At 40.0% G+C, this 26,251-nt stretch overlaps 1 protein-coding gene across 3 annotated transcripts in view; it reads left to right on the top strand.

The window, feature by feature from the left end:
* Window positions 1-26,251, top strand: part of LOC109030914 (diuretic hormone receptor) — a 413,955-nt gene that overhangs the window by 28,261 nt on the left and 359,443 nt on the right. For all 3 annotated transcript variants that reach the window (XM_072300810.1, XM_019042141.2, XM_072300812.1), the window contains exon 2: window positions 22,230-22,282. The gene's annotated coding sequence lies outside the window, so the exon portion shown is untranslated. The remainder of the gene's footprint in view (window positions 1-22,229; window positions 22,283-26,251) is intronic.

Genomic DNA, 26,251 nt, shown 5'->3' with positions numbered 1-26,251 from the left:
CGGTGCAAATTTTCGGCTCATACAATCGAACTTTCGTTTGGACCGCGTTTAGTAGGAAAGAACCAAGCCAAATCAGCTACTGCAAAATTTGACTGGGCAATTTAATTTGTTTACAAGAGGACCTATGAGCGGTTTCCTTTGAAAATGTTTAGGAATTTGCTTCGTACTAGGCAGAAAATTTACTGAAATTTGCTCGAAAATCCGCACGATCGCTTTTATCTAAAAACTAAATTGTTCGATTAAATTTGGCAAAAGCTGATGTGGCTTGGTTCCTTTCTGTTTAACGCGGTCCATTCAGCTGCAATGGAAGTAAGTCTGAATAAACTTGAATCCACAGAAACATCGGCAGCAATGCCCGGAATACCCAGCCCTTGTCAAGACATCAAAATTCATCGTGGGTCAGCTCAGCTTTGGAATTCCGTGCATTTTCATTAGAGCCGTTTTGACGGTTGCATGAGGGTGTTTTGAGAACGTTAACAATTCACCCGTTCATTCGTGTCCGGGTTCGGCCACCCTGATTTTCCCGCTCTCTGCGCAGGAATCCACCTGACCGACTACGATTAAAACGGTCCACGTGCCCGGAGACTCAGAGTCAGAGAGTGAGTAATTAAGGATCAACGCTCAATCGTGGTTTACGATCGTCGTCTCGTGAGTTATGGCCGTCCTGAATCCGAAATTCACAGAAATGTCTCTTGTCTAACTAGATGGGGTCCACTGCCGTGCTGAGGGAAAAAGTCGTATGTGCATTTGAGAGTTGCCAAATTTCTGCAAATAAAACATGCACTGAAAAAAAAGAGGAACATCCTGGATGTTAAAAAAATGTACGACAGCTCTTGGATGTTGTCATTACCACTCTGGCTGTTAAAGTAACATCCAAAAGGTGTCGCAAATTTCTTTTAACAACCGTAACATCCGGATGTTACTACATGCATCTTTTTTTCCGGTGTGTATTTTTGAGGAGATATCTTCTCCTGAAATTTTCGGATAATTTAGATCTAATTACAAAGAAAATTCTCTGAAAAATTGATTGGAAAATGTTCACGAGTTTTCCTGAAATTTTGTATTTAATCAAAGTAAATTTGGCAACTGACGAAGGTTCATACAGCGTTTTTCCTTAGCACGGCAGTTCAGGCCATACGGGTTTCTGGGAGAAAATTGTATTGATTGATTCCTAAGAGGACCGCGTTTAGTAGAAAGGAACCAAGCCACATCAGCTATTGCCAAATTGCCTCATCCCTTTTTCTGCATTTAGAGCTTCATTCAAACGTAAGTTAAATACGCCAGACATATATTTGTAGTTGATCCAACTGAATTCTTTTTTTCTTTTTTTTCTGCTGGTTTAATGGCTTCGTGTCTAGCACCGTCAGCCAACTTTAGACAATAGGTAGTGTCCGTAGACATCGTGGGATCTCCATGCTCCAGGCTTTTCCAGTTTTCAGGGATTAGGAACGAGGAGAATCTGTTTCAGCAGATCTACTCGTCAATTTCTGTGCAAATTAGACGTCATCACCAGGATTCGAACCCGGGACCTATTGACCTAGAGTCAGGGCCAGCAACTGAATTCTTCGGTTGGCGCAAAGATTGGCTGTGAGTTTATTTAGATCCATCATACCTTGTTCCGTAAAATATGTGAGCACTTTATCAGTTTGAAAATTGGAAAACTGGAATCAATGATGTTTCGCTTTATAGCGTCATTGTTTTCCATCTTTATGGGGCTTTCCTTTAAAAAATGACGTTAGTGCTGTCAGACTTGTAAACCGCACGATAAAACCCAACGATATAAAAAAATCAATAATACATTAGACACTGTCAACTTCAGGTCTTAAAGTTTTAATGTTGCATTCAAAACGCTTACGCTGCATAACAATGAACTGTTCAATTGAATGGAAAATGTGATTGCAAGGTAACTTTAAGAGAAATAAACCTGCATCTGTTTATTTATTTACTTATATATTTATATATTTTCGATGGTTTACGACCAGCCAAGATAGATCTCCGGATAGATGAGTTCATTCCAACATTTCAACTTACATTCCATTCATCCATTTATTTCTTCGTTGTAATCGTCAGAAAGTTGATTGCGCGAGAAAGGCACAAATATTGCGCAAATAGAAACCTTAACATCTGCTATAGAAATGAGCGAATTTGAAATGAAGTTAAGTTTAGGTAAAAGTTTGGCAATACAGGAAATAGTTGGAAAGTGAACGCATTTTTATGTTAACGCTAGTTTAGGTTAGTTTGTTGACAAGTCATCGATGTCTTACCTTCTGATGATAAATGAGGTGAAAAGATTGAGAGAATTTTCCTAAATTTTCGGGGAAGAAATATTTAATCGGGAAAAACGAGACAACGTTGGAATGCTCATACAGCGTCGAGACACAACATGGACCTTTAAAGCTCTATTATTCGATGCCGCGAGTTCGAATGATCGCGGCAAACACAGTGCGGCCGGAGCTGAGCGTATATTAGTGCCTGCAAGACTATAAGAATACGTCACGCATGGCGCCAAACGGTGCGGTCGACGCCGAGCCCATATCAGCGCCTACAAGACTGCGTGAATACTTCTCGCGTTGCGCCAAACGCAGTGCAGTCGGTCAGTCGGCGAGAAACGCATATTAGCGTCTACAAGATTGTAGGAATGCTGTAGGACTGCATGTCATCGTTCTTGACTTTCTGCTCTAATTTTGAACATGATTAAAGGGAAAATATGTATCCTCATGTAGCAATTCAGAAACTTTGATGATATTTGGTTTTTTTTTTTTTTTTTTTTTTTTTTTTTTTTTTTACATTAAAAGAGAATAGAACGAACGAAAGCATCGCGTCAAAATTTTCAAAACTTTTATTTCAGATCATTTAGATGAATTGGCGGAAACTTTTCTGAAAAGCTCTATTGAGCTTTTTAAAAACATTTATTAAAAATAAAAACATATAAGTGGTGCATATAACTTTGCAATCAGAGATGAATATGCATATGCCGGCTGCGGGCTCCTACTTCACTTTTTGAAGGTCTATAAAAGCTCTCTAGGCCATTCGTGCTGCGAGGGCTGTCCATTGAGGAGAGACATGCCCGTAAGTGAGAATGGAATGAACAGTCTTCCACGATGTAGTTATTTACCACAAACTAACAAGGTTGCCAGATTAACGTTTCCTCGTTGAATATTGAATATTCGCGCAAACGTGTGAGTTTTCAGTACCAGTTAAATTCGCTCAATGCTTTGCATCTCCAAAAAGGTAAAAAAGAGAGCATTCACGCAATCCTATCGCAGCCCTACGGTCCAAAAGGGCTGTAGAATGAAATATTGGTTACGCGTAACCGACTGAGAAAGAAATGTCTTGTTGGTTACGTAATTGACAGAACATTTTACGGTCTAACAGTCTTAGTAACGATAATTTTTTTGCATAAGTGAATCTATACACGGTCACAATTATAAAATGTTTTCAACAACAGTTGTCGTCTTCCTCAACTAAATCGGTATGTATATTTGAAAAATCTAAAAACTAAACTGGCAATACTACTATTCACGTCATCGTGAAATCACCCACATACGAAACGGCTTGGTTATTCCAGAACCAACACCAAGACATCCGTGGGGATACGTCAGGCCGATTATTGAAATTTACAGACGAAGAAATAGACAAAAGAAGACGAAAGGGAAACGGAGGGATCCTATTGGTGGAAGAAGGTGGTTGCCATGGACAAAGAAGGCCGATAATAGACTAACTAACGGCAACCCACGAGAGTCCCTGCAATTGGACCGCGTTAAACAGAAAGGAACCAAGCCACATCTGCTATTGCCAAATTTAATATGACAATTTAATTTTTTACATGAAAACGGTTGTGTAGATTTTTGTGCAAATTTCAGTAAATTTTCCCCTTAATACAAAGCATATTCCTAAAAATTTTCAAAGGAATCCGCACAAACGTTGTCTCGTAAAAAAGCAAATGTCCCTATTCAATTTGACAATATCTGATGTGGCTTGGTTCCTTTCTGTTTAACGCGGTCCAATTAGTCCCACTCATTTCAACCGATAGGAACGCTCCATACTCCCAATGTCTTCTTTATCTATATCTTTGTCTATCAATTTCAATAATCAGCCCACAGGTCCCACCAAATTGGATTGCATTTTGCAAAAAGGAACCACTAGCATTGCAATGTTGCTAAGATTGTGCAACTTCTTTCGTCTTGGAGGAAAACCCTGATTATCCATTAATAGTTTCTATTTTACTCGCTAAAAACTGTAAATTTAAGACAAAAATTATCATCTAAATTTCATAGTTTTTCACGATTTCCGCAATTTTATTGCAAAAGATGAAGTTGCACAATCTTAGCATCATTGCAATGCTAGTGGTTCCTTTTTGCAAAATGCAATCCAATTGTATTCTTATTGCTCATTCAGACCATGCCAACTCCAAGTATCTCTCTCTAAAGTTACTCTAGGCCTAGAGCCACTGTCAATCGATAGGGTCACCAATATCCTAGACGTCCTTTTGACGCGCGTTTTAAACTTGGGGACCTCCTCGGCCCCAAACTCGGAGCCAAAGCAATCGGACTCCGGGATCAATTATTCAGGGCGCAAAGTCCGGGAAGAAACTTAATTTAAACACGCGATCGGGACCGGCAGCAGATTCGCAGTAACCGAATCGCGTCTGCTAAACGCGTCCTTACGTCCCGTTTCACTACAAACAATCACTGTCTCCGGTCCCATTCGAAATTTATAGCCTTAGTTTGGGACAGCGTAATTGGTCGGCGCCCACGCTTCAGACTTTCTTCGGTGGCTCGATTATCGGGTCTATGTCGATACAACTAGACGAAGTTCTATCTTAAGCATTCAATACATCGCATTTCGATTTTTTTTTTCGTATCGACATAGATTCAATAATTTGGTCTAAGCGTCTGATACAAGTGGTTCCCCCTCTGTGCCGTTTTAATGTCTGCAAAGGAGGAATCGGCGATTCTGAAATTATTTCAAGTTCATTGGCCTGTGTATCGCAATATATCGAATTTCGATTTTTTTTTCATATCGACATAGATTTAATAATCCAGCCGCAGAGCTTGACACAAGAAGCCCCATCAATTGTGCCATTTTGATGTCTGTAGAGAAGAAATTGGCGATTCTGAAATTATATTTTAACCTCATCCGCCCAGCCGGAGCAATTCCCTAGGTGGCATAGAATGTCTCAAGAGGAAGGTTACGAGGGGTCAGTCTGGAAAAATATAGTAAAATCACATACATTTGGTTGCTCTTACGAACAATATTACCTGTCCGAACTTACGGTTCGACTCTATACCGGTTGCTCGGGGCAATAATAATTTTCGACTGCTTACTGGCTCAAATTTGAGTTATTGGTACCATAGCCCGGCCTAGTGTTGCAGAGCCAATGAAGATAAAAACGTCCTAAACAGTCAAAGAAAATTGCCGAAATGAAGATTTGTTAAAAATACGTTATTTTAAGAGGAATAAATTTAGAATTCTAAGCTGCTATGTTCACGGTACAATATTGTTGATATATATATTGCAGTTTCTCGCCCTCTTTGGCAAAAGAATTATCTGAATCGTCCATAGCCCTTTTTTTTCAACATCACAAAGCTGTTTACGTTGAAATTTCAAAATCCGATTACCTGAACCAATTGGACAAAAATCCATAGATCTAAAAAAATGTTGCCGCGTAGACTAAGTTCCATTTTCCGGTAGATGGTCCTTTCCCGCATTTCGCCTACATTATATACCTACGGTAAGCAAGTTAACATCATACAGTAATCGAAAAGTATCTATTCATGGATTTTTTACGATCTTGCCCGACTGCAGATTTGGTTGAACGCCAACCTGACGGTGTTGAACCTTCAACTCGAAACTCTATGATTGAGAACATAAAAAATTTTATGAAAATAATAATTCTCTCTCGAATGCGCCGGATAAGAATTCGTGCTACCCTAACGCCACTAAAACGGGGAAATAACTTTTAAAGGACTCAAACTTAAGTCGCATGCAGTAATTTTCACCACTTCCTCACATTCACAATAAAGTACCCTTGACCGCCTGTTTTATTCTTGGCACCGGTAAACAAAATTTTTCCACGGTCCGAGAAAAACCCCGGATGAAATTTCTCCAAACTCGGATTTCCTTTGATTGAGCGCCCAGGTCGATCAATCAAAGCAGAGACGAAACTTGGGGCTGGATTTCCCGACAAGCGGTGATCAAAGTGGATGGTAACGCAATGTGAGGCATCAAATGTGCATCTTCGCCAAATTTCCAGCATTTTCATGGTGGATCAACGGTAATTCGAGAAATTTAATGACCAAATTTGGCAATTCGTGCGAATAGGAGCGGTTAAAAACAACCCCACTTTGACGGGACGGCATGGCATGGCATGCCCACAGCGCAGCGGCCACTTTCGAACAAGTCCACCTTTTCCTTCTATCTACTCTCCGCCGCACTGTGGAAAAAATCAATTTGGTAAAATAACAAACTCCTAAAAATGCACGACTCTAAATCAGGATTTCCAAAATTTTTCTCAATTTCAAATACTCTGGCTTTCCTTGGATTTTAAGCTTTTCGCTGAAACCAAACTTACAATTTTCCTCACAATAAAACTGTCCTTGGACAAAACATTCACTTGACCTTTCAAGTTGATACGAAGCTTACTTTTTCTAAACTTTGGTTCACTTCTAGGGATTCAAATTTTAAGAAAAGGCACTCAAAAGTTGCTGATGAAGTTTTCGCTGGAATAGCACTGGCTAAAATTACCAAACTGACGCGGTATTCGCAAAATTCCCTGAATTTTACCGCAACTTGCCTGAATTTTCCTAGTTACCGCATAAATTATGAATTTCTTAGTTTTGCATACAGCCAAAAACCCTGTTGGCAGCTCAATTTTTTAGATAAAATTAGAGCATGGAGTAAATATAGCAAGTGTATTGAGGAGCATTTGCATTGGTGCCTCAATTCATTTGTAAAGAGTTTAAATGCTCAAAAACTTTGAAGTTAAGTATTAAATTTATTAATTAGTAATACGACGCGACTGTCCATCAAGAATGAGACCTAGGTTCACAAAAATGCATGCTGACATTTCTGATTACATAGCAAACTTTTAAAAATGTTAAACAATAACATATTGAGATAAAAAAAACTCGATTCTTCTCAACAATGCCCGAGTTATTAACGTATACAGCTCGAAATTTAAAAAGAAAAACAATAAAAAGTTTCTGAAAAGTGAAAATTGCGGGCTTGAAATAACCGAAAGAAATCTTACTTGGTCATAATGACAAATTAGGGGCTTGGAGACAAGGCTCATAAGTGCAGTTTTTGCTAAATTGAGAAATTCGTTTTTGAAGTTTCGAAATTACACGAATCCTTATGGCGGAAAGAAAGTTCAAACTGACTTTTTGATGCTTAAAAATTTGAATTTGGGAGCTTTCTCACAGAGGATGCATTAAGACTAGTTTTACTTGAAGTTACTAGTATCTCAATAGTTTCAAAAACTGCAATTAAGCGCTTTGTCCTCCAAGCCCCTTAAATGTAATTTTCATTGAACTGAAAAAAATTAATCTACTGGACAAGACTGTCCTGTAAGTAAAAAAACACCATAGAGAAAAAAAGGAGGTGTTTGCATTTCGGGCACCTTGGAATTTTTTGATGATTTGATGACGTAGGTCGGTACAGCGACGTCCCCTTCACGCTAAACGTCGCTGTACCGACCTACGTCATCAAATCATCAAAAAATTCCAAGATGCCCGAAATGCAAACACCTCCTTTTTTTTCTCTATGAAAAAACACATTTTTCGATTCAAAACAAAACTTCCTTTTAATCAAAGAAAATTCCCCTTGTTAATGTTCAAAACGTTTTTTTGGACCATTTTTTCGGTGGTCCTCCCACTGTTGGCCGCTGGTTTATTGTCAGCCCGTTTCCAGGTGTCGCGTTTCAATTATCCGACGGGAGGGGCGCTTCAACGGCGATCGGGGGAGGGGCCGCGGGGGTTGGGACGGCAGGGGGGGGGGGGGGGGCGGAGTGACACGGGCGAACGAGATATCCATCGCACGTCAAGTCCGCCCCTGGAAGCGTTTGGTTATCGGCCAAATCCGTGTCGAACGCACTCGTCATAAGAGACGAGTCTATAAATATAGATAAAAACGTCCAAAGCGGAAATAAGCCTGCCGGTGAGGAGGGTGGTGAGGGGGGGGGGAGCGGATAGGAAATTGAAAGGTGAAAACATCGCCGGATGGATGCGGCCGGCGTGGCGCGGATTCGGATTGCAGTGTTTTTTCGGTCGCCCGGAGTCCCTTTTCGGGAAAAACGACGTATGAATATTCGAATGTTGCATGATTTCTTCCGATAGACTTTTTCATTTTAAGAAAAGCTCTGGATACATAGCCTTGAAAAGTTCCAATACACATGATTAAAGTGCGAGTGAAATGCTCCCAAAGTCCCGGGGACAAATATTTCTAAGTTTTTGGAGAAATTCGTATTTTAACTGAAGAAATTTGGCAACACACGGGTGTTCTCACGCCTTTACTCCCAGGAAGGATTCTTGAAAGTTGGTTAAAATGAACTTCGTTCATTTAAATCCATGTAAAATAATCTATAGCTGGTGAGGCAATCTGCCTCAACCCTGTCAGTGTGTTTGTGTGTAGGTACATCGCATATTAACTTGCATGAGTCTCAGAAAAATATTCTTGGAATGCATAATATTGAAGAAACGCTTTGAAAAGGCTGTATTGAAGGATGGCTCTCCACATATGGCTACGGGACTCAATAAGGGCTGAAATGACTAATCAGTAACGCAATGGGAGACGGCTGCAATTGCTAAGATCGATTGCTGGTAATTGACCGATCCAAGCCACGGTGTAACGAAAAACTGCCGCGCGTGTTACTGATGAGAGCCGTAAGTCCATTTCTGAGTAAGTCATGGTTAGCACATGCTCTCACGTGTCTCGAGGCTCATTCCAGAATGAACTTACAGCTATATTCCGTAACACGGCAGAAAAGAGCAGTGGGTGCATTTCTGTGTAAGTTACAATTGACACGTGCACTAAATTGGACGTATTTCTGCCAAACGGAACTGTGTGCATTCTGACGTGAGGCCTGTTATGCATACATTCTTATGGGTCTCAGAGCTCATGCCTGAATGCACGTAGTTCCGTTTGGCAGAAATACGTCCTATTTGTCTCAAAGATCATCCAAGAATGCACTTAACACTTACTTCTCTTTTCCGTAACACGACAGCAAGGTCATTTCACTTAACCTTCCTTTTATCCGTGTTGAATATTCGGAGCTTCAGAGTATATCCCTTTTATTTATATTAGAGACCACAAGAGCAAGTGTCATTCTGCCGTGCTAAGGAAAAACGCCGCATGAACTTACAAGCGTTGCCAAATTTCCTTTGATAAGCCGCGAATTTCCTGGTAAATTTAGGAAACCTTTCCTTCCAATTTTTCAGATCATTTTGTTTGGAATTTCACCTGAACTTCCTGAAAATTTCAAGGAAGAATAATCATAGCTTTTCTCCAAATTAAACATTTAATAGAAGGAAATTTGGCAACTCTCGAATGTTCATACGGCTTTTTTCCTTAGCACGGCAGTATTCAAGTAAGTACAATTCTGCCGTGCTGAGAAAGAACGCCGTATGAACATCCGAGAGTTGCCAAATTTCCGTCGGTAAAATGTTTATTTTTGAGAAAAGTTATGAATATTTTTCTTTGGCATTTTCAGGGGCTTTAGGTAAAATTACGAACAAAATTACGTGAAAATTTGGAAGAAAAAAATTCATACGTTTACCAGGAAATGTGCGTTTTATCGGAAGAAATTTGGCAACGGCTGAAGGTTCATACGGCGTTTTTCCTTAGCACGACAGCATTATAGGTACTCATTCCTTTTAATAGTCTATAAATTTCATATTTCATCAAGGACCCGTGTTTTCTTTCTGAAAAATTTCTTTTCACGTGACGCCGTCGAGATACCATTCAAGCCCCACTTTTGGGCTTATACAAATCGAATGAATCGTTTACTCCTTTTTTCGAATGGTTATGCAATCTGCGCTACTTTAACTTTAAATTTATAAACTAAATGTAGGGGTAATCTTTTGATTTTACTCTTTTGTCATCGATCTCATCGTTATAAAATTCAACAAACATTGTTCTTGACTATTTTGAAAGATGGAGGTAAATCTTTGCGGACACAGATGAGACAGTTAGGTGCTTTTGCCTAGAGGGGTCGACTTAGGATTACCTAGATTTTAGTAGGTACCGGCCGTAGAAAGTCCACAGTCCGACTATTCCAGGGCTTTTAACTATCAAAAAACCCAGTTTTTTTTTTTTTTTTTTTTTTTTTTTTTTTTTTTTTTTTTTTTTTCTTTTTGGGAACATGAAAATGCGATTGGTGCATGGAGAAGGAAAAGGGGCCGGCATTTGAAATAATCAAAATGGATTTGAAGACACTATTTCATGAGAATATATTGAGAGTGACAACGTGGATTTTTCTTTACACCTGCCTCTGAGATGAGCTTTTGATAAAGGCGCACAAGAGGCTGCAAGATACAGTGTTGCCACTTGCGAGAAAAATCCAGCAATTTTCACGAGTAATACTTGAAATTAAGAGATTTAAAGTGAAAAACGGCAACGTCGCAAGTCGAACAGCGCGAGAGGGTGAACTAAGCGACAGATTTCCTTCTGCTCTTCTCCAGAAAAGATTCTCGACCGCGGGAAGGCAAGATAGGGGGAAATGATTATAATACGGAAAATAAAAAGGATAAGAAAGTGGAGGGCGGAGGGAGAATGTCGCCCCCTCGAAGTAAGTATTCTTCGAGCCGCCCGTGTTTCCTGAGATTCTGATGAACTACAACTTTTTCATTTTTACTCCTTCCCTTTCTGACTCGGGCAGGAGGTATTTACGACCCCAACTTCCTCCCCAAAGCGAAGTGGCTTTTCGTTTTCCAAGTTTCAGGTTCCCATAGGGTGAACTCTTTCGTCGGCCGCTTCGGTTGTCGAACTTTTCAAATCGTAAAATCTATCAAACGACCCCGATAATGCTCCGGTTACGGACTTTAAATTATTCAATTTTCCATTCTTGTCACAGCGATTGAGGCTGAAAATTGGCCCGGGAAATTAATTTCTACGCTGAAAAAGTGGTTCAGACACATTTTCCGAATTAAAATTGTATTATGTTTGATTAATAAAAAAAATTGGCTTGAACTTTTGTTTTTTATTTAGTTAAACGTGTTTTTGAATGAAAAAAAAAATGTTGTCCAACTCGACAAGGATTGAAATTAATTGTCATCGATGAGCAATGACAAAGTTACAGTCTTTAAATTAGAAACCAGTTCTTTCACGGAGAAAACAATTTCTTTCGGTCTAGAAAAAGAAAGAATGAGCCAAAATAATTTTCCTCCACATTGGAGAATTTTTTTTCGAGTAAAAACTGTTTAATCAATTTTTTTGGTATTGTCTACGTATTTTGAGACACCAAAATAAAATATCTTTTTGTTTCAAGAATGTAATTATCTGAATTAGCCACAACTTAGTGGACTTACCATGAACGTCAAACTTCCACTCTATGTCGCAGGATGTGTGATCCCTTAAATTATATGGTTAATGACGTCATTCATAGCAGCAAGGTACAACATAATATATTTAGTCTAGGTTACAAATTCTCCAGCAGCGAGAAAACCTCTTTCCAACGGTGTAATATTTCCTGTTTTTCCGTCATATTGTGATACATTATACCTCTTCTTGTTCGGCTTGAGGAAAATGAAAATCTCTTAATAAACTTTGGCATGACTGCGGTTAGTTGAAACATGACCAAAAGAGCAATGAAAGTTATTCGCTTTGGCCTGGTTGGAGCCTCTTAGCAGCTATACAAATATATTTCCAATATTTTTCAGCCAGTATAAATTGCATTGCATTGCTCTCAAAAAGGAAACATGTGGACGCTGTGGAATAACTAACACAAATGTGTGCAAAGTTAATCGATGTATAAAAAGTGAAAGAAAATACGGTTTGCATCACTGCGATAAATTTAAGTCAATAACCGAGCAATTCCGAGGATCATATTTATATCTCCACTTTTCCAGTAATACCAACACATCCGCGCCGAATTTCAGTGCGATTCGCCTTCCAATGACTTACAAATTCTCAGCTAAAACCTAAAATTGTGCTGAAATGTTGCAAATACCGAAATTCAATCCGGCATTCATCGGAGGTAAATGCAGCAGCGTTATCAATATTCGTTAGAGACTGAAATTTTATCACCCCAGTTGTTGATACAACTCGCGCGAACCAAGATTAGAAACATTGAAATTTATTTATTTTGCGGAGTGTTATTGTCAACTCTGTAAATGTAAACAGAGTCACATATTATGTATATGTTTATAAAAATGACTTTGAACAGGTGACTGTTGGTTTACAAAAATACAATTTGAAAAAAAAACGTAAACGCGCAGCTCAGGTTAAAAAAATGCAAAACTCCTTACACCTTACAGCTCGTCAAAAAGTGAATAAATAAAACAAAAAACGTTGAGATGTATTGAACCGGTGTTAGGTTTCCGTTTTTCACGTTAACATAATTGTTCAATTCATGCAACTATATAGAAGAACAGGCGATTTGCCCTTTTTGTTTAACTTCATTTTTAACCGTTTCTCAGATATTATATGAATGCGAAGTTGTTAAAAATGAAAGAAACCAGTTTAGCACTCAAATTCAACATCCTGGTTTCTATCCCACCAAAATTAAAGAGCAGTCAAAATCCTTAAATTTTTCAAAACTCTACAATAAAAAATTTCTCTTCTTATCCTACTAATCCCATAACTTTATATCATTCCTTCTCTGACAATTTCTGTTTCTATCATTTTTCTTTCTTCGACTTCCCACATTGTTATGCTCCCCCTCACTCAAGTGCCTTACAGTTGCCTTAAAGCCGAACAAATCCTGTGTACCACTACTAAAATTTCTCTATTAATTCACCATTTTTTCAGATATTTAAATCCTTTTTTACGAGTTAGAAAAAGATAATAGTAGTATCTTTAAAAAATGCAGCATTAAAATTAATCTGACGAAGGACTTTTTGACGCAAAAAAAAAAAGACACAGAAAACTTGGATTATTTCAGTGCTCAAGGTACGATTATAATCTCACTCGCTTATTAGTATGCGCTACCGGCAAACGGTTACTTTTTTCAGGCAGATTTTCAAATTCCGTAAGAAAAACCGTCGGGTGGAAACGCCAGAGTCTGGCTCGGCTCCTAGACGCAAAAATTTAAGCCCTCCAATACATTAGGGCCAAAGAGGAGGCTTAGTTACGGGTCATTAGAATTCCAGGCGAGTGCTTTAAAGGCGGCGCGGTGTCGGCTCGACTGTGGTTTTAGATTCGAGCTGAAAAATATAAAATATTGTCCGTGATGAGAAAATTATACATGCCCGTGAGGGAGTGCGTCAGAAGGCCGTCGCAACCCTCCTAACTCCACGAGACACCTCGCGGACGGATAGGCGGTTTTAACTTAGGGCAGTGGCGGAATGAAGAGGGGGGTGTGGGTGGCACTTTAATCGACCATAAAATTGCGTTGTCGGTCTATGAAGGCGCTGCAGCAGCCAATTTACATGTGTGTATTCGATACCGGCGTCGGCGGAAACCTCACAACTGCAACGAGTTCCCCACGCAGGTCGGGTGGTTTTGCCGGGTGGTATGCGCCTCTTTCCCGCGCTTTGTGTAGGCTGCATCGGTTAAAAAAACACCGCGCCGATGGCGCGCTCACCAGGTCGTGCCGAGAATCGGCACTTTCCCCCGGGGGATGAACCGAGAAATTCGGTCTTACGATTTGGCAACGTCTCCGGGCATGTTTGCGGAGGGACTTTCGCGGTGTCGCGACTGTGCAAATACGACGCGAAAGTCAGGGCAGCCAGTATCAACATGGAAGGCTGAGCGGGGTGTGTTTTTTACGCCTTGTGAATTTGGAGATGGGATCTCGCGGAGCGTCAAAGAGGGGGCTAATGAGTAATGCAAAACCTGCTACGGCCTTTCAGCATGAATTGCGTCACTTCGGAAATTCCGACGGGTTGGGTCGGGGCGAAAGGAGGGGGGGGGTTGAAAAATTATTCATATCCAGGTCTAAACGAAGGAGGATGTATGTACGTTTCGTGTAAATATCGTGACGTCGATGCTCACTGCACGGCGATACGCTGGATATGTCGCACGTAGTGAATAATATACAGAGAAGAATCGCGTCGTGTGAGGTTGTAATTAAGAGTAAGAGGTTTTGAGCTTTCCTCTCCTATCACACTCAGTGTTAAAAATTGACGTATCTGCCCGTCTTTGGGAGATTATGAATAATTCGGGGTTTCTTTTTTTATAGGGGGTGAACGTAATATGCTTTTTGAGCTTAAAATCACGCATCAGTCATATTTCTTGAAGGCCTGAGACCTTTTCGTTCAACATCATTGATTTGCTTGCGTACAAAAAGGTTCATAATGAACCTGCGAGCTGATTTTTGAAATTTATGGACAAAGCGCTACGGTACAGAAGAAAAAGAGAAAATGTAATGATCCTATTAGTGAAAGCGAGTGCTTAAAATGGACGAAGGAGGTAAGTAATAAACTGACTAACGGCAACTTACAAGAGACCTTATATTTAGTAGACCATTTTCCTATTTAGTCTATATAACAACCACCCGTTACACACAACAGGTCCATTCAATTTTTCCTTGTCTTCTCTATAGTGTAGTCCACCAATTCCAATAATCAACACACGATTTCACAAATCATTAAGGACCGACACCGCTACTTTCCTCAGATCGTAAAGTAGCGGCGTGTAGCCCGGTGTGTGAGTGGGCGAGAATAACCGAAGCGCCTTCAACTTTTAAGTAGGCAACATAGACATTCATGGAGTACGAATAGTTGCATTGCGACGCCTTGATAAGCTCAGTTGTTTTGCTTCAATCGTGCGTCGAGGCTCGCATCGGTGCCAATGCCGAGGGTACTGAGGACTGGTATGGGGTCCTCTCCCGGCCAACACGCATTCAAACCCCTAACAGACGAGCGCTTCGCGCCCATAATATGTGAAAACAAAAAAAAATTACAATAAATAAGCAAGTAAACGCATGGGGTATGTAACAACTTTAATTGGGCAGCTCCATAATTTGAAAAATGAAAAATAATTACAATAAATAAACAAATAAACGCATGGGGCATATAATACATTTTAAACACACAAGTTTTCAAGTTTATTTATTTGTTTAAAATAGGTTTTTTTAATTCCTCTCGAGGCAAGCCTAATTGCCGACCACCACGAATAAAATTTCGGTCATTCCAAAATTCTACCGTGCTGAGGAGGAACGCCGTATGAACCTTCAGGCGTTGCTAAATTTCTTTTGACGATACAAGAATTTCCTGGTGAACGTATGCATTTTTTTTCTTCCAATTTTTCGGATAATTTTGTGCGAAATTTCACCTGAAGTTCCTGAAATTTTCAAGGAAAAATATCCATAACGTTCCGCAAAAATAAAAATTGTATCGAATTAAATTCGGCAACTCTCGAATGTTCATACGGCATTCTTCCTTAGCACGGCAGAACACTTCGCCATCATTCATTCTAATATCTTCCGAGTAAGGTAGTGTGCGATGGAATGTTCACAGCTATCCAGCCCCACAACAAACCAGGAGAATACATTTCAATTATTCCCATGCTAATGAGGTACACTGTTTGGGCTGACCAGAACAAATTCGACGCGGAACAGATTTGAAGGTGATGCTAGTGTTTAGAGTAACTTTCTCTGAAGCATGCCTGGAATTATTTATTATTTTTTGGGAAGACACGAAAAAAAAGATGCCGAATGCAGTGTCGTAATGACTCAGGGACACCATTCAAACAAAAACCTTTCTTCCCCCCTCTTCTCCAAGTCGTTGGGGGAGGAAAGATTCGTTTGCGGGAAGCTAACAAAAGTTTGGTTCCCCGAAGTTCGGATACTTGTCTTAAAATTCCTTCAAATTGTGCAAAATTACACCCGCGAACCTTTGGACGTATTTCTGCAAAACAGAACAATGTGCACTAAGACATGAGCATTGAGACTCATAAAGACATACGCATAACAGGGCTCACGTCATAATGAGCACAGTTCCGTTTGGTAGAAATACGTCGTTTCAAATGCGATGAGAATTACCACTATCCGCCCTGCTAAGCGTCCTCGGTAGTAACACGCTCGACCTGGAACCAAATTTCATAAAGCTCTGAGGAATCATCAGGAAATGGTAACACGTCACAGCTTTACACAAAAATCATACCTCCGCTTAAACACCGTGCGTATGAAGTACCGCACTTTCGAGAGGATTTTTGAATTTTGAGAAAATTTATGAAATTTATGAGGAAATATGTGAATGTATGTAAGAATACTGAAATTACTTTATCGACCAATTCTATTCGAGTAGATTTATGTTTTCTTGGCAGGCGAGAAGTTTGAATGGACACAAGGAACGTTGAACCCTCACGTGTGAGTTGAATCTAGAATTTTTGACGTTTCCACCGTGTGTCATGTGAAAGTTTAATGAGGGAACATGGTGTCGTAGTGCTTAATTTCTCACCCTATTTACCATTTCATCCGATACCAGGTCGCCGAAAAAGGTTTAAGGGTGAGTTTCCCTAAGTTGGAATCTCTCCCCCCCGTTCGAAGTTTTTGGATCCGCCTATGGTATTCGCCAACCAACCATGCACACTGCTTCATTTTTATTTTTCCCGAGTCGTGCAATTTTCGAAGCAAGAAATTCAATTACAGCTCGCAGGTCGAGGGTTTTTTTTCAGAGCAACAGCATTCGATCGTGTAGGTACACAGAGTAGAGTGCAAGGGCCACCCGGCGAAACATGACGGCTCCGAACTCTACCGTGCTAAGTAAAAACACCGTATGATCCCTCAGCCGTTGCTAAATTTCCTTTCATAAACTACAAATTTTTTGGGAAATTCGCGAGTCTTTCTCCTTCGATTTTTCAGAGATTTTCGCTCGTTTTTCAATCTAAAACATCTGCAAATTTCAAGAAAAAAAATTCATAATTTTCTTCAAAAATAAGTACTTTCAAGAGGAAATTCGGCAACATTGGAATGCTTATACGGCGTTTTTCCTCAGCACGGCAGAATTGGCTATACGTCGCGGAGGGGTTCACGGTCGGCGAAGTATTTTAAAATCCGACGGTGCGTGGTAATTTTTAAAGTTATTCTTTTTTCCGGCGGTCGCGGCGGATCAAAGTCCTCGATCGGGACTGCCCGTGCTCGAAATGGGATGAAACGGGCTCTGTGAATAATGCAGCCCGTACTTTACGATACATCGATTGCTCTGCCATTTAAACCTATGAGAAAGGATCGATAGACAGGGTATACCTTAATAATCGATTCTACACTATAGCTTCAAATGCGGACATATCGATAATCGATCATTCACGCTTCGCCATTGATGCGGGCGTTTCATTATTCATGCGTCTCGCTTTCGAGCGGCATATGGGTCAAATCCACGATTCCTCAAACGCCGTTAATTGGAGCCCGGTCCGGCCGCAAATTATTAAGGGTCGGGTCCTTGACGCCACTTGAGTCCAGTAATTCCATTTTTTTAAATGTTTTGTTTACATATTCAACAGTGAATAAATCAATAGTTGGTCTTTAAATTATTAGGAGCGTTCCTTGTACATACGCAGGGAGAGCACTCCCTCTCTGAAGAATGAAGCTCTTTCATGTCGATGGCTACGGAACAAAACTATGTCTATCTTCAAACTTACAATTTTGCAGGACGAAGAGAAAAATTCTCCATATTGGTAATTTTGAGATTAGATTTGCAATTTTTGATACACTACAACGCGGTTGGAGCGCTCTCCATAGAATTTGAAAAAAAAACTAAAATCATCAGCTAGCGCATTATATACTGTACACTGTTAAAAAAAATTAGCTCAGAGCACGACCTATATAAGGAAGTCGCTCGGAAGTCACTCATCGCTCAGGGCCAATTTCCACGGAGTTGAAAATCTCCGACGTAAGTATGGAAATGCTGAGCTAAAGTAACTCAGGCATAAGGACGGGCTGCGTCGCTGGCGACTGCCCTCCCCTTACCCCTGGCATCCGTCTCATACCCCGATCCGTTTCCTCCCTCTCCTCCCCTCCCTCTCCTCTCCTCTCCTCCCCTCCCTCTCCTCTCCTCCCCACCCTCTCCTCTCCTCCCCTCCCTCTCCTCCCTCCCTCTCCTCCCTCCCTCTCCTCCCTCCCTCTCCTCCCTCCCTCTCCTCCCTCCCTCTTCTGCCTTTCCCTTCCACCTGTAACTACAATGTATGTCCTTTTTTTTTGAAAAGATGTGAAGTTGTACTGCAAATCAAATCATGTTTGAGGAACTTTCGGGCCAATATCCCACAAATTCGGAGCCAAAGTGTTTTTTGAGTTGCAAACACGCGACGGAAAATCAATATTTGTCATAGCTGAACAGCTGTCTCCAGTAATTTCTAAAACGCTTTTAGACAAAGAAAAGTTTTATAGATATTAAGTATTTTGTGAACATAAATTCAGTGTAAGCTTAAAAAATAAATATACACGATAACAGAATTCTAACTTTACTGGACGCCACGCGATACCCATATAATCAGGCTTTGATGCCCAAAAGTATCATACGAGCTAAAAAGAATAAATGACAATTTCGTAGAATTATACTGCAAAATTTTATTCAATACACCTGAGGTTTTTCGGCATACAGTGCCATCTCCAGACGCATAACGAACCTTCACCAAGGAAACTACAGATACTTGACAAGGAAGTACAACTAAAAGCAAATAATCCATTAACGGGAGCAACATGATGGTTTTAAATAGGGAATCAGTGGCGTGGCGTGCTTTGCGATATATCGATTGTTATGCCATTTAAACCTATGGAAAAGGATCGATGAACAGAGTGTTCGCAGCGAACACCTTATCAATCGATTCTTTACCATAGGTTTAAATGGCATAACAATCGATTTATCGCAATTCACGCCACGCCACTGTAGGGAATACTCTAAATAAACTACCATGCACATGCAAATCAACAAGCGATAAGGAATGAAGCGATAAAAGAGAAAGGGATACAATTTTGCAGTATAATGGTACGAAATATGTATTTTTCCTCTTAAACCTAGTTTCATAAAACTGCTGCCCTTACCGGCGTTTTCAAAATTCCTGGAGGTAGGCTATTCTACTAGGACGAATTTTTATTTTCCGTCGTGTTAGGAACTCAGCGAACACTTTGGTATGGGATCCATTGGGTATTATCCTGGAAAGCCTTCAAACAAAATTTAATTTGCTGTACACCTTCACGAGTCGCAACTAATCACTGTTCACGCAAAAGCCACTGGCTGGAGACTGACGCCGTCGCAGTCGTGAATTCCAGAATAAGATTGTAACGGTCAATGCGCGTTGAAGATGCGCAGAAAATTATAGCTCTGTTTCCTCTTAAGTATCTTAAATCTGAGTGGAAAGTATCTCTCCCGAGCATATAGCTGTCTTTCCTGGAGTGACACATGCTACAAGGAGCTTCCCATGCCAGAGCGAGCTATCTAACTCACCGCAAAATTTTTTCACTCGATGCTCCAGGCAGGATAGCTCCATAATATTTCACTCAGGCCACTCAGGCCAGAATAATTTTTAACAGTGTAGTAACTTATTTTTGCCAAAATTGTCAGTTACGCGGTGTTGTTCCTTAGCCTTTGATGTGCGGGGGATTAGCGTTTCAATACTTTTTATTACGTAAAATTTTGCGAAAAACACGATGGTTTTCTCTGAAACGAATTCCAAAGCTTAAAAAAGCTCTCAAAGTTGAGGTCGAAACGGAGGGAATATGCCACGCTACCCTGAGAGCCCACATCTATATCAAATCAAACTCTCGATGCAAAGAGAGGAAGCTAATACATCAGCAGGATTGCCATGTTTTCAGTTTTGGAGTGTCCAAATAAAGTGGCAACTCTGCTGATGTATATTCGGTTCCTATCTTTCCGTGGAGAGTTTGACTTTAGATAGAGAAGAAAAACGGACCGCGAAATGATGCTTTGGAAGTGGTTTCCAGAGCCATGCACGCTCATGATATTACTATCCGTAGGTTCGAGAATATGTACAGGACCCTGGTAAAAATCGGCAGTAGAATGTGTGTCCCAAAATACTATAGACCTAAAGCCGGCTGTAAGATTTCCAATAGCTTCTGTTGTCGGCTGTACTATTTCTTATAGCCTTTTATAGCCGATGGCGATTAAGCAACAGCCAGACGATAAAGTTTATGCTAAACGTTACTAAATACGGATACTAGGACTTAGTTAGTTTTTGGACTACCGCTCTCTTTTTGAGCCGTAGTATCTTGATTTATTTTGAGAGGAAAGCTCCATATTTGTGAAGGATGCCTGTCATTCTTAATATGTTGGAGCGCCTACAATTTTTTATGATACTGTGCAATACCTCTGGTGAGAAATAGTTGCTCCAGACGCCGTAGTACGCTGCGGCGCGGCGCGGCGAACGGGCAGAGAGCGCGAAACGCGCATTAGCGCCTACAAACCTAACAGGGGTACTTCACCCATTGCGCAATGCGTGAAGTATCCCTGCTAGGTTTGTAGGCGCCAGTGCGTCGCCGCTCCGCTTTGTGTTAGGCTCTAATATTTAATCTGGAGGAGTCTGCGTTTTTCAACTCATGATTTTGAAATGTTTGCACACTCGGTATGGACTATTCTCATTTTCATTGATGAAAAAAAAAATGTTTCAAGGAAAATATAATGTGTGTTTTGTAAATATTAAGGTAGTTCCGTATCAAACTTCATGATTTCCAAAGCACACGAATTTCTACACAATTTCTTATAGCCTTTTATAGCCAATGGCGATAAAGTGTAAAGCCCGACGATAGGAGCTATAGCCCGACTGTATACTTTTTTATAGCTTCGTATAGCCCGGCTATATGATTTGCTCCGCTTTCTGCAGCCAGCCATATGATTTTCAATAGCCCTCTTTAGTCGGCTATAAGAACTCCTACGGTATTTTGAAACGCAGCTACTATCGCCAATTTTTACATGGGGAGCTTTTGGACGGGAAAGTTGGTTCTGGTTCAATACAACTACAATTATCCTCGTGTAAGAAAAATGTATTCCTGGTAGTATTAAAATAATAAAAAGTTAAACAAATAAATATCCTGAAAAGGCTACACCAGGCATTTATATTTCAGCTTGTTCAGAGTCTATTGAATTTTAAGATGCAGTATACGACAACGTCACTCATAAGGGTTGAAATGGGTCTAGGGGGTGGGTTGGGGTATAACTTTCCCCATCCCTCATTGCACATTAATAATCTTCTTTTCCGCCTTTTGCCTTTTCAGTCTCCTGTCAACATGATGTCTAAACGATTACTCCAGTTACGAATTGAACTTTCACCTCTTGTCTGCAGAGGTTTCTTAAATGACTTTGTATCATCGTGTTTATTCTCTGGAACAGTTTCTTTTCTTTCTTCCTTTTAATTTTACTTGTGTTTTTTTAATTAATTTGACCAAATAACCTGGAGTAAATATAATTTAATATTAATTGGTCGAGAGGGATAGCTCACCTAAAGAGGCAAATGAGACAATGCCTCGGAGAGCCATGAGGCATGTTCATAAGAAAAATGAAATAAAAAGTGGTGGATTAAATTATTTAAACACGGGAGACATCTCAATAAGAGCGGTATAAAATCGTGCTATGAGACGTGAACTATGAAAATGAAATCCGAAATGCTATTGTTTCTAAGCTACTGCCATATTGATTATTCGATATGAAAATCAAGGTGTCGTATGTGTGAATGGACGAAAAATTCGCCTCCAAATTAATGTATATACCAAAATACACGCATTGATGCACGAATAGTTATCGATTTCGCGCCTTGGCGATCGTAACTTGGGTCAATTTCCCTCAGCCGCTGAGGCCTTTGCACTCAGAAAAAATGTGCAAAATTGATGCCTCCATCTTGTTGCGAAAGATTTTCTAAACGGGTATCTAGCGCAACTGCCCTTGATTAAAAGAGGTTTCAACATTTAAGAGATTTTAGAGAATGGAAAATATGCGCACAGCTTCGCACGGTTTTGTCTCGAAGAGCTCAGTCAGAACGAATGTATGCTCATTTGTGAAAAAACAAAGTGTAAATGACTACATTTTTCTCCATTTCTGTTTCTTTTCTTCGTTTTACCTTCTTCTCTTATTTATACATTAAGTATGTCATTATTTTAGAACCTGTTTATTTTTTGATTCCAGATGATTAACTGTAAATCAAAATGATGTCGCAATCCCTTTCGACAACGCCCGAGGTAAGTTAGATCACCCTTTTTATAAAATTGTTTATCCAAACTGCCTGGTTAACTAAAAACGCCGTGTGACTTTTCGAATGTTGCCAAATATCCTCTCAGGAAACATTTATTTGAGTATTTTTCCTTGAAATATTCAGAATTTATAATTCAAATTACGAACGAAATCCTGTGAAGAATTGGACGAGAAACATTCTCAAATTTTCAGGAAAATTCATGATTTGCCGGAGGAAATGTGGCAACGCTTGATAGCGCATACGTTGTTTTAGCTGAGCACGGTAGTCAAGGAGCTGTGTACATACGATTTACGTGCATCATAGCTCTTCTTAATTTGATCGATTTGTGCGCCGTTTTTTCCAGCAGAGAAATGTCAAGATTCCTTCTATGGATAAGTAAATTTCGATCGTCAAAATCGATTCCAGAAATAATCGGACGCCCCCCCCCCCTCTTTCTTCCTCTCCAGCCTCCGGGAATCTCGAATGTTTTCGGACGTGTGATAAAAACCCGGCTCTCAAAGGAAATCACATCATGCGGAGGAGTAAACGCCACGGATTGGGGGTGGGGGAATGGGGAGGACGTATCGCTGATCCGCTGCGACGAAGCTCCGAAAGCATGGACTTTACTGACCTGTGGACGAAGGCGAAGCTTGATTTCGCTCACAGCCCCGTAAGCAGCTTACCATTGGAGCGTGTAAGCCGCGCTGTTGTCGGATTTAATGAGAAATTTCGGAGATCTTCTGATCGGACCCCACCACGAGTGGCAGATCTGGCCACAGCGTGAGTCTTGAGGAAATACTTATCTGAATGGTTGCCATGGGTTACATGTGTCAGACAGGGATGCAGCAGAGTTTAGAGGAAGATTATGACGGAGTGGCCGGGGCTCAAGCTGACCTAAACCACTCAAGACACGGTTAATCGCCATTACTCGTTAGGGGTTTCGTACTTTTTATGGGGATAGTTGATTCTTCCGACACACATTTTTCATCATTGACTTTCCAGCATGAATTTTCTTCCGCCTTACAAGTATAGAGTATACCTTCATAGACACAGGCCGAATTTTGTTGATTCTGATTGGTCATTCTCACAGGCTTCCATTTATGACGTCATCGACCACGTTATCGTGTTTTTTCTGCAGACCTATCCAATTTTGACATTCCGTTCGGCAACATGGCCAAAGAACGGAAAATCCTCTCGAATAACTTATGTTCCTGGCAGGAGGAAAGGTGAAGGATAGGTAATGATGTTTTTGGGCAGGCAGGAGAGGTTATTACTAACGAAAGCCGGGCCTCTCTCCGACAAAAAGTCTCTCAGAGACAGCCAAAATACGTGAGCGAGTGTATAATTTACAGTTTCGTTTGAGCTGCATTTTTTATTTGATGTCCCTGCGAGCGTATACGAGCAGCTGCCGTGCTAAGGAAGAACGTCGTATGAGCCTTATGATGTTGCCAAGTTTCTTCCGATTAAAACTGAAATTACTGGGAAAATTGTGAATATTATTTCCCAAATGTTTCAGACAATTTTGTCCGCAATTTAATGTAATTACAAAAAAACAGCCGAATTTCTAAATTCAGCTGTTGAGTAACGTTCTACTAACCTCCACCTAATGTAACAGTTGTAATTTATATTTTTAATTATTGTATAGTGTTTTTTGACCTGTGCCATAGCCCTAATAATGGGGCTCTCATGTACGAAAGTTATAATAAATAAATAAATAAATAAAATGTCTGAAAATTTCAAGGAAAAATATGCATGAATGTTGTCAAAAATGCATATTTTATCAAGGGGAATTTGGCAACTCTCGGATGTTCATACGGCGTTCTTTCTTAGCACGGCACAGCGTGATTATCCTTTTATCTCTTTTAGGTAGATCTGCAGGGCCTCAGTTCGGAAATATCCCGTCTCAGGCTTTTGAAGAAGACGAGATGTCAGTTGCACTGTTGATTTTGCTGAGGAGCTCTTTTTTATCCTTCAAACTGCACAGGATTGAATTTGCTGATCAGAAATGCATTGTGAAACAAGGCGTCGTAAACATCGGATTCTAAAAAATATAATAAAAAAAATCTGTATTTTTTGAGAACTCACTGTCTCATCGAGGAAAAGTAACATAGCGTAATTAGTTTTTGTTGCTGAAACAATGCACACGGTCTGAGAGTAAAAATTCGTCATTTTTCAGATGAAGGAACGTAACTCTACTCAAAGTTTGTAAAATGGACTCGAAAAATTTCATATTTTCTTACATAACCGTGATCTTTTATAGATGGAATTGACACACAATCCGCCGTTTCAATCACGAAAGAACGTAACTCCATTCCAAGGTTGCAAAATTGACTCAAAACATTTTTGTAAATTATTCAAGCAAGTACTTTACATGAATGTACCGGTATAATTTTGCCCAGGTTTTTTTGTGATTTTTGCATGAGAAAAATCAGTGAAATTTCTAGCTAGAAAATTCCAAAATCCTCCTTGTAAAAATACAATTTGTGAGGAGAAATGCGGCAACATTGAAATGCAGTTACGTTTCTTCGTCCGGGAAACGATGAATTGAGGAGAGGAAGGCGTTGCATTTGAAACGACTAGTCTAGCTTAAGCACTTCGGAGTATTGTATATCGCCGTAAGGGTTGAATAATTTGGACGTATGTATGCAATAAAGAACTTTTTACATAGGGTTTCCGTACAATATAGTTCTTCTAAGCATAAATACATCCATTTGAAACTCAGCCTAAGTCAGAGTAATAAGAATTATTCACATGAAGTTCGAAGATCAATCCTTACCAAAATTTGTAGATGCTCACATTGTAGTGGCAAAATCTAGTGAGAATTTTACATTTACCTCATACAAATGACGTTCAATTGGAGCTACAAGTCAGACTTCACGGGAATGCCAATGCTTTTTGAACCAATTTTCTTTTCTTCCGCGGAATAGAAGATCAAACCCGAAGCAACGTCTTTCAGACTTTTGAAGTGCAACGATGTCTTTTGAGCTTTCATTCAAAAGGCGTCGTTACGATGATTGGAGCGGGAGGTACCATTAATTTAAGTGTCATTAATATCAAGAACAAATGCTTGAAATCAATGAATAATTATTGACGCCGAGAAGTAGAAAAGTGGAGATGAAAAAATGAGGTGAAACGCGATGGCGGAGGAATTTCCGAGAATGGTTCGTAGGAGAGGAATGCGGGGTTGTTAAGTTGAATACTCAATTCTGAGAATAACTAGCGATTCCATTCGGAAGGTTGAGATATTTTATCATGACGTTGATGAACTTTGAAGCTCGATGCACGGAAGTTAGAGAGGAGAAGTACTCGTACGTTGGAAGAGACTTCGATGGATTGATTTCCTTGTTCCTCCGAATTGACGAAAATCATGTCACAATCTCCACCCATCAGAAATGTTCAAAATTAATGTGGTCGATTTAACTTTTTCTCCAACCGATATCCTTGCGTAGACTATTATCGCGAGATCTTTAAAATACATCGATAGTAAAGCTGCCAAACTACGTATCTCGTTTACGGCGTTTAAAAATCTCCGCTTCAATTTTATTTTTTTGAAGAAGAACAAATCAATATCATGCCTTGAAGTTCACACAGATTTTTCTTCGCCTCGAGAAGAACAATTACGAAAGTTTTCAAGAATTGATGTTAAATAGTTTTCCATTTGAAAAGTTAGGTAGGACAGTCTGGAATCGAGATACGTGGTTCGGTGGTTTCACCATCGATATTGTCTCTGACTTTGACAGAAATCCACGTGACAAGTATTAAAAGAACAAAATTTCTGTTTAAGCTCCCTAAATTTGTGTCAATATCGCCAAATAGAACTATACGCAAAAGACTCACGAACTTGTTTTCAGAATAAAAACTGACAAAAAACGCCCGCCAAAGAGTGACACCATGGGCTCGGATAGCAACGCTCGTTACTTCAGCGAAGTCAAAAACCTGAAATAAGCGTCATTCATATCTTGTAAAGTTTTAATTA

Source organism: Bemisia tabaci, chromosome 5, assembly GCF_918797505.1.
Source record: "Bemisia tabaci chromosome 5, PGI_BMITA_v3".
In the NCBI taxonomy this organism is placed as follows: Eukaryota; Metazoa; Arthropoda; class Insecta; order Hemiptera; family Aleyrodidae; genus Bemisia; species Bemisia tabaci.
The sequence above is the reverse complement of the archived record's forward strand: the minus strand, read 5'-3'. Positions and strand labels throughout refer to the sequence as shown.